At 55.5% G+C, this 9,088-nt stretch overlaps 1 protein-coding gene across 1 annotated transcript in view; it reads right to left on the reverse strand.

The window, feature by feature from the left end:
- LOC119968651 (mucin-2-like) overlaps window positions 1-9,088 on the reverse strand; it is a gene marked incomplete at its 5' end in the record, with an annotated part of 155,397 nt that overhangs the window by 69,876 nt on the left and 76,433 nt on the right. The window lies entirely within an intron of this gene.

Raw genomic sequence — 9,088 nt, forward strand, 5'->3', positions numbered from 1 at the left:
TTGTGGTTGTGGTGGTGCTGGTGGTTGAGGTGGTGGTTGAGGTGGTGGTTGAGGTGGTGGTTGAGGTGGTGTTTGGTATGGTAGTTGAGGTGGTGGTTGAGGTGGTGGTTGAGGTGGTGGATGACGTCTTGGTTGACGTGGTGGTTGAGTTGGTGATGGTAGGAGCTGAAATGTTACAATGTATTGTGTTGTGAATTGCGGTGCTCGGAATCGTGATCAGTGCGTTGGTTGTTTGAGTAATCGTGTTTGGACTTCCATTTGTCGAAGTTCTGATGGTCGGACTCAGAGTCAATGAGGAAACTGCAATATAAACAAAAGGCAAAAAATGTTAAATTTGGTGAAATTGTTCAGAACCATGGAGTTGATTTGTCCAAAGTAGTGGCAACCGCAAGTTATTGCTTAAGGAGAGTTCAGGCTGTTAATGACTTAAAATCACGTAACTGGAATGCAGATAATAGATGAATTCAGAAATGGGGCTACAGCATCACTGCAAGAGATTTCATTTTGGGAATGCAAAGGTAGGCGACATAAATTGGCTGAAGAGGTAATAGTAACAAACTAAAGCCACTGTCTTTGCCAAGCTCTCAGACAAAACATCTGCAAAAATCAAGTTTGTTGGGCGCGACACTGATGGTCCAAAAACATCTATTACGTCAGGTTGTGTTTTCAAACTCTCACATGTCCAGTGTTCCGCGGGAGGACAATGAAAATGCTTAAAGCCGTCCTTAAGTTCCCCTTGAAGTGTGGTCGCATTGATGTTCATGACTGATAGGAGCTTCACTACCGATTGTTCAAAATGGTGACAATCTATGCATCATGCTGGATCGTACTTTGTGTCGTCTGACAAATATCTCAGTTCAAAGTTCAAGTTAATATTTCAGAGATAATGGGGGTGATTTTCAGCCCGTAGTAACCATCAGCAACGTGGGTGTAATATCCCACGAGAATCGAAAAACGCAATTCTCACAGCGGAGATCGCATTTTCCAATTTTCCACGCCTTTCGCCGGTAATGATGTAATGACGTTCCCACCCAGAAAGGGCAGCGGTCTCATTTAAATATATTTAAATGTTCTTACGGAGCCCCCCCCCACCCACCCCCCACCACATGACCCCCCCCCCCCCCTCAATATCCATACCTCAACGAAGTGCCGTCATGTGGGCAAGGTTCCGAACAGTATTGGAACAATGCAAATGAGTCATGGGGTTCACTCCCTGGCGCAAAGTTAAGTACAGCTCCCGGGAGAAGAGGGACATGGCACTGCCTTCTGCCACTGCCTCCTGGCACAGATTGATGCGGCCAGGTTGGAGGTGGTGCCAACCTGACAGTGCCATCCTGGCAGTGCCACACAGAGAGTTTGAAATATTGAAGGTGAGCAGTCATTGAGACAGTTCAGGTTGGAGCAGCCTTTGCGGGAATTCAGAGGCAAGATCTTCAAAAGTGAAGATCTTGCGCGGGTGAAAGGGTTTTAATGAAACATTGTGACTCACAGTGGTCACTGAGATCTGGGGGGGGGGGTGGTTTTGCTGAGAAAACTGTGGTTCCTGGCTTGGTCGCACTTACCATTTAACACACCGTGCAATGTGTTTGGCCACAGCTTGCCTGTTAATTCATATTTACCTCATGTTAATTCTGAATTTCGATTCTGAATGTTGGAGTATGACTTGGACCTTCTAGATTGTTTTATTTTAATGATGTGGAGATTCCAGCGTTGGACTGTGGTGGGCACAGTAATAATCTTACAACACCAGGTTAAAGTCCAACAGGTGTGTTTGGAATCACCAGCTCTCGGAGCGTAGCTCCTTCATTACCGGAAAGCTAGTGATTCCAAACAAACCTGTTGGACTTTAACCTGGTGTTTTATTTTAATGAATTTGTAGAGTAAAGTTATTTTGTATGCTTAAAATCATGCAGCCGGGGCAGGATCTGTGGAGTTGTACAACAACAAACCTGGTACCGCACTAGGACCGATTCAACGACGGTTAAGGGGAGCGCATGGCACCATGTACAACACAATTGAGCCCAATAGGAAATAGTGTCGGATTCGCCGGGTCACAATTGACACTCAGGAGGCTGACAAGCTGCAGCCGCAGTATACACACTTCACTCCCCACACACACTACCCCAGCCAACAAGATAGTAGCAAGACGCACTGCAACATGCTTCACCGACACGGAATAGAGACCCTTGTTGGATGCTATAAAGGAGAAGCAGGAGACCCACTACCCCGCGGTGCAACAGAGGCTGCCAGCCACCGCCATTCACCGGGCCTGCCAGCAGGTGACAAGGATGGTCAGCATCGTGGCAACGGTGTCCAAAACTGCGCCACCTCTTGGGTAGGCAGCATTGTGCCCCAGAACTAACCCCGCCCACACACCCCTAGCCCGGGTGTAGTCCGGGAGAGGGCAGTCAGGATGGAGGGGGTAGTCTGGTCTGAGGGGAGGGGGAGGGGGGGGGGTGGGGGCAGTCAGCTTCGAGGGGGTAGTGTGGTCCGGGAGGGGGGGGGGCAGTCAGGTCGGAGGGGGTAGTGTGGTCTGGGGGAGGCAGTCAGCTCCGAGGGGGTAGTGTGGTCCGGGGGGGGCAGTCAGGTCGGAGGGGGTAGTGTGGTCTGGTGGGGGGCAGTCAGCTCCGAGGGGGTAGTGTGGTCTGGGGGGGTGGGTGAGGGGGGGGGGGGCAGTCAGGTCGGAGGGAGTAGTGTACAGTGCATTTCAGAACGCCACCACTCTGGGTAAAAACGTTTTTCCTCAAATTCCCCCTAAACCTGCCCCTCATCTTGAACTTGTGTCCCCTCCTAACTGAACCCTCAACTACGGGAACAACTGCTGCATATTCACCCTGTCCATGCTCCTCATAATATTGTACACCTCAATCAGGTCGCCCTCAGTTTTCTCTGCTCCAGAGAAAACAACACAAGCCTATCTACCCTCTCTTCATAACTTACGTGTTCCATCCCAGGCAAAGTCCTGGTGAATCGCCTATGCACTCCCTCCAGTGCAACCATATCTTTGCAGTGGGGTCAGGAGGTATTCGGCTCTGTGGATAGCCGGGATGTGGTTATAGTTGGGAGGGGGGATTATGTGGATGGGGGGTTAGCTGGTTCGCACAGGGGTCAGGCCAGAGTGAAGTTGGGTCAGGGAGTTAGCTCAGTCAGGTGGCAGTTGGGTCGGGGGTAGTCGAGTTTATGGGATTGCCACATCAAGGTGTAGTTGGGTCGGGGGTAGTTGGCAGTGGTCAGTTGGGTCAGGGGGGAGTTGGGTCAGGGGGTAGTTCGGTCAAGGGGTAGTTGGATTGGGGGTAGTTAGGTCAGGGGGAGATGGGTCGGGGGGAGATGGGTCAGCGGGCAGGTGGGACAGTGATAGTTGGGTCAGCGGGCAGGTGGGACAGTGATAGTTGGGTCAGAGGGTAGTTGGGTCAGGAGTAGTTGGGTCAGGGGGTAGTTGGGTCAGGGGTTGTTGGGTCAGGGGGAGTTGTGTTGGGGGTAGTTGGGTCAGGGGGTAGTTGGGTCAGGGGGTAGTTGGTCAGGGGGTTGTTGGGTCAGGGGGTAGTTGGGTTAGGGGTAGTTGGGTTTGGGGTAATTGGATCAGGGGTAGTTGGGTCAGCGGTAGTTGGGTCAGGAGGTAGTTGGGTCAGGGGTAGTTCGTCAGGGGGTTGTTGGGGCAGGGGGTTGTTGTGTTAGGGTGTAGTTGGGTCATGGGGTGGTTGGGTCTGGGGGTAATTGGGGCAAGGGGTAGTTGGGTCAGGGGGCAGTTGGGTCGAGGGGTAGTTGGGTCGGGGGTAGTTGTCAGGGGTAGTTGGGTCAGGGGGAGTTGGGTCGGGGGTAGTTGGGTCAGGGGGTAGTTGGGTCGAGGTAGTTGTGTCAGGGTAGTTGGTCAGGGGGTTGTTGGGTCAGGGGGTAGTTGGGTCAATGGTAGTTGGGTTTGGGGTAATTGGGTCAAGGGGTAGTTGGGTCAGGGGTAATTGGGTCAGGGTTAGTTGGGTCAGCGGTAGTTGGGTCAGGGGGTAGTTGGGTCAGGGGTAGTTGGTCAGGGGCTTGTTGGGTCAGGGGGTTGTTGGGTCAGGGTGTAGTTGGGTCATGGGGTGGTTGGGTCTGGAGGTAATTGGGTCAAGGGGTAGTTGGGTTAGGGGGCAGTTGGGTCAAGGGGTAATTGGGTCGGGGGTAGTTGGGTCAGGGGTAGTTGGGGCAGGGGGGTAGTTAGTTCAGGGGGTAGTTGGGTTGGGGGTAATTGAGTCAGGGGGAATTGGGTCAGAGGGTAGTTGTGTTGGGGGTAGTTGGGTCAGGGCGTAGTTGGGTCAGTGGGTAGTTGGGTCAGAGGGTACTTGGAGAAGGGGGTAATAGCGTCAGGGGCTGTTGGGTTGGGGGGTAGTTGGGTCAGGGGTAGTTAGGACACGGGGTTATTGGGTCAGGGGGTAGTTGGGTCAGGGGGTAATTGGGTTTGGGGTAATTGGGTCAAGGGGTAGTTGGATCAGGGGGTAGTTGGGTCAGGGGGTAGTGGGTTCGTGGGTAGTTGGGTCAGAGGGTACTTGGGGCAGGGGGTAATTGGGTCAGGGGTTGTTGGTTTGGGAGGGTAGTTGGGTCAGGTGTTATCTGGGCCAGGGTGTAGTTAGGTCGGGGGTATTTGGGTCAGGGGTAGTTGGGTCAGGGGGGAGTTGGGTCAGGGATAGTTGGGTCATGGGGGAGTTGGGTCAGAGGTAGTTGAGTTGGCGGGTAGTTGGGTTATGGAGGTAATTGGGTTATGGAGTAATTGGGTCAGGGGTAGTTGGGTCGGGGTGTAGTTGGGTCAGGGGGTAGATTGGCCAGGGGTTACTTGGGTCAGGGGATAATTGGGTCAGTGGGTAGTTGGGTATGGGGGTAGTTGGGCTATGGGGGTAGTTGGGTCAGGGGGTAGTTGGGTCAGGGGTAGTTGGGTCAGGGGGTAGTTGGGTCGGGGGAATTGGGTCAGTGGGTAGTTGGGTTATGGGGGTAGTTGGTCAGGGGGTAGTTGGGTATGGGGGTAGTTGGGCTATGGGGGTAGTTGGGTCATGGTGAAGATGGGTCAGGGGATTGTTGGGTCTGGGGGTAATTGCATCAGGTGGTAATTGGGTCAGGGGGCAGTTAGGTCAGGGGTACTTGGGTCTGGGGGTAATTGGGTCAGGGGGTAGTTGGCTCAGGGGGTAGTTGGGTCAGGGCGTTGTTGGGTCAGGGGGTCGTTGGGTCAGGAGGTAGTTGGGTCAGGGGGTAGTTGGGTTCATGGGTAGTTGGGTCAGAGGGTACTTGGGGCAGGGGGTAATTGGGTCAAGGGTTGTTGGTTTGGGGGTGTAGTTGGGTCAGGTGTTATCTGGGCCAGGGTGTAGTTAGGTCGGGGGTAGTTGGGTCAGGGGTAGTTGGGTCAGGGGGGAGTTGGGTCAGGGGGTAGTTGGGTCAGGGGTTACTTGGGTCAGGGGATAATTGGGTCAGTGGGTAGTTGGGTTATGGGGGTAGTTGGTCAGGGGGTAGTTGGGTATGGGGGTAGTTGGGCTATGGGGGTAGTTGGGTCATGGTGAAGATGGGTCAGGGGATTGTTGAGTCTGGGGGTAATTGCATCAGGTGGTAATTGGGTCAGGGGGCAGTTAAGTCAGGGGTACTTGGGTCTGGGGGTAATTGGGTCGGGAGTAGTTGGGTCAGGGGGTAGTTGGGTCAGGGCGTTGTTTGGTCAGGGGGTCGTTGGGTCAGGAGGTAGTTGGGTCAGGGGGTAGTTGGGACAGGGGGTAGTTGGGACAGGGGGTAAATGGGTCAGGGTGTAGTTGGGTCAGGGGTAGTTGGGTCGGGGGTTGTTAGGTCAAGGGGGAGATGGGTCGGGGTAGTTGGGTCAGCGGGCAGGTGGGACAGCGATAGTTGGGTCAGAGGGTAGTTGTGTCTGGGGTAGTTAGTTCAGGAGTTAGTTTGAGTCAGAGGGCAGTTGGGTCAGGGGGGGTTGGGTCAGGGGGTCGTTGGGTCAGGGGATAGTTGGGTCAGGGAGTAGTTGGGTCGGGGGTTGTTAGGTCAGGGGGGAGATGGGTCGGGGTAGTTGGGTCAGCGGGCAGGTGGGACAGCGATAGTTGGGTCAGAGGGTAGTTGGGTCAGGGGTAGTTGGTTCAGGGGTTAGTTTGAGTCAGAATGCAGTTGGGTCAGGGGATAGTTGGGTCAGGGAGTAGTTGGGTCAGGTGGTAATTGGGTCAGGGGGCAGTTAAGTCAGGGGTACTTGGGTCTGGGGGTAATTGGGTCAGGGGGTAGTTGGGTCAGGGGGTAGTTGGGTCAGGGCGTTGTTTGGTCAGGGGGTCATTGGGTCAGGAGGTAGTTGGGTCAGGGGGTAGTTGGGACAGGGTGTAGTTGGGACAGGGGGTAAATGGGTCAGGGTGTAGTTGGGTCAGGGGTAGTTGGGTCGGGGGTTGTTAGGTCAGGGGGGAGATGGGTCGGGGTAGTTGGGTCAGCGGGCAGGTGGGACAGCGATAGTTGGGTCAGAGGGTAGTTGGGTCAGGGGTAGTTGGTTCAGGGGTTAGTTTGAGTCAGAGGGCAGTTGGGTCAGGGGGTCGTTGGGTCAGGGGGTCGTTGGGTCAGGGGATAGTTGGGTCAGGGAGTAGTTGGGTCGGGGTAGTTGGGTCTGTGTGTAATTGGGTCAGTGGTAGTTGGGTTGGGGGTAATTGGGTTATGGGGGAGTTGGGCCGGGGGTAGTTGGGTTGGGAGGCAGTTGGGTTATGGCGGTAATTGGGTCAGGGGGAGTTGGGACAGGGGGTTATTGGGTCAGGGGGTAGTTGGGTCATGGGGTAGTTGGGTTTGGGGTAATTTGGTCTAGGGGTAGTTGGGTCAGGGGGTAGTTGGGTCAGCGGTAGTTGGGCAGGGGGTAGTTGGGTCAGGGGTAGTTGGGTCATGGGGTAGTTGGGTCAGGGGGTAGTTAGTTTGGGGGGGTAGTTGGGTTATGGAGGTAATTGGGTCAGGGTGGAGTTGGGTTGGTGGTAGTTGGGTTATGGGGTAATTGGGTCAGGGGGTAATTGGGTCAGGAGGTAGTTGGGTCGGGGTAGTTGATTCGGGGGTAGTTGGGTCGGGGTATTTGGGTCAGGGGGTATTTGGGTCAGAGGGTACTTGGGGCAGGGGGTAATTGGGCCGGGGTTGTTGGGTTGGGGGGTATTTTGGACTGGGGGTTATTGTTGCAGGGGGTATTTGGGCCGGGGGAAATTGGGTCAGGGGTAACTTGGGTCAGGGGTAGTTGGGTCAGCGGGTAGTTGGGTTTGGGCTAATTTGGTCAAGGGGTATTTGGGTCAAGGGGTAGTTGGGTCAGCGGGTAGTTGGGTCAGGGGGTAGTTGGGTCAAAGGGTAGTTGGGTTCAGGGTATTTGGTTCAAAGGGAATTTGGGTCAGGGGTTACTTGGGTTAGGGGATAGTTGGGTCAGGGGATAATTGGGTCAGGGGGCAGTTGGGTTGCGGGTAGTTGGGTCAGAGGGAAATTGGGTCAAGGGGTAGTTGGGTCGGGGGTAGTTGGGTCGGGGGTAGTTGGGTCGGGGGTAGTTGGGTCAGAGGGTAGTTGGGTCATGGGGAGTTTGGTCAGCGGGTCGTTGGGTCAGAGGGTAGTTGGGTCAGGGGGTAGTTGGGTCAGGGGGAGTTGGGTCGGGGGTAGTTGGGTCAGGGGGTAGTTGGGTCAGGGGGAGTTGGGTCAGAGGGTAGTTGGGTCAGGGGGTAGTTGGGTCAGGGGGTAGTTGGGTCGGGGTTAGTTGGGTCAGAGGGTAGTTGGGTCAGGGGAGTTGGGTCAGGGGGCAGTTGGGTCAGAGGATAGTTGGGTCAGGGGTAGTTTGGGTCAGGGGGGAGTTGGGTCATGGGGTGGTTGGGTCTGGGGGTAATTGGGTCAAGGGGTAGTTGGGTCAGGGGGCAGTTGGGTCAAGGGATAATTGGGTCGGGGGTAGTTGGGTCAGAGGTAGTTGGGGCAAGGGGTAGTTAGTTCAGGGGGTAGTTGGGTTGGGGGTAGTTGAGTCAGGGGGAATTGGGTCAGAGGGTAGTTGTGTTGGGGGTAGTTGGGTCAGGGCGTAGTTGGGTCAGTGGGTAGTTGGGTCAAAGGGTACTTGGGGAAGGGGGTAATAGTGTCAGGGGCTGTTGGGTTGAGGGGTAGTTGGGTCAGGGGTAGTTAGGACAGGGCGTTATTGGGTCAGGGGGTAGTTGGGTCTGGGGGAAATTGGGACGGGGTTACTTGGGTCAGGGGGTAGTTGGGTCAGGGGGTAATTGGGTTTGGGGTAATTGGATCAAGGGGTAGTTGGATCAGGGGGTAGTTGGGTCAGGGGGTCGTTGGGGCAGGGGGTAATTGGGTCAGGGGTAGTTGGTCAGGGGGTTGTTGGGGCAGGGGGTTGTTGGGTCAGGGTGTAGTTGGGTCATGGGGTGGTTGGGTCTGGGGGTAATTGGGTCAAGGGGTAGTTGGGTCAGGGGACAGTTAGGTCGAGGGGTAGTTGGGTCGGGGGTAGTTGTCAGGGGTAGTTGGGTCAGGGGGAGTTGGGTCGGGGTAGTTGGGTCAGGGGGTAGTTGGGTCAGGGGGTAGTTGTGTCAGGGTAGTTGGTCAGGGGGTTGTTGGGTCAGGGGGTAGCTGGGTCAATGGTAGTTGGGTTTGGGGTAATTGGGTCAAGGGGTAGTTGGGTCAGGGGTAATTGGGGCAGGGTTAGTTGGGTCAGCGGTAGTTGGGTCAGGGGGTAGTTGGGTCAGGGGTAGTTGGTCAGGGGCTTGTTGGGTCAGGGGGTTGTTGGGTCAGGGTGTAGTTGGGTCATGGGGTGGTTGGGTCTGGGGGTAATTGGGTCAAGGGGTAGTTGGGTCAGGGGGTAGTTGGGTCAGGGGGGAGTTGGGTCAGGGGGGAGTTGGGTCATGGGGTGGTTGGGTCTGGGGGTAATTGGGTCAAGGGGGTAGTTGGGTCAGGGGGCAGTTGGGTCAAGGGGTAATTGGGTCGGGGGTTGTTAGGTCAGGGCGGAGATGGGTTGGGGCAGTTGGGTCAGGGCGTAGTTGGGTCAGTGGGTAGTTGGGTCAAAGGGTACTTGGGGAAGGGGGTAATAGGGTCAGGGGCTGTTGGGTTGAGGGGTAGTTGGGTCAGGGGGTAGTTGGGTCAGGGGGAGTTGGGTGTGGGTCGG

The sequence above is a fragment of the Scyliorhinus canicula genome, chromosome 7, assembly GCF_902713615.1.
Source record: "Scyliorhinus canicula chromosome 7, sScyCan1.1, whole genome shotgun sequence".
Taxonomy (NCBI): Eukaryota; Metazoa; Chordata; class Chondrichthyes; order Carcharhiniformes; family Scyliorhinidae; genus Scyliorhinus; species Scyliorhinus canicula.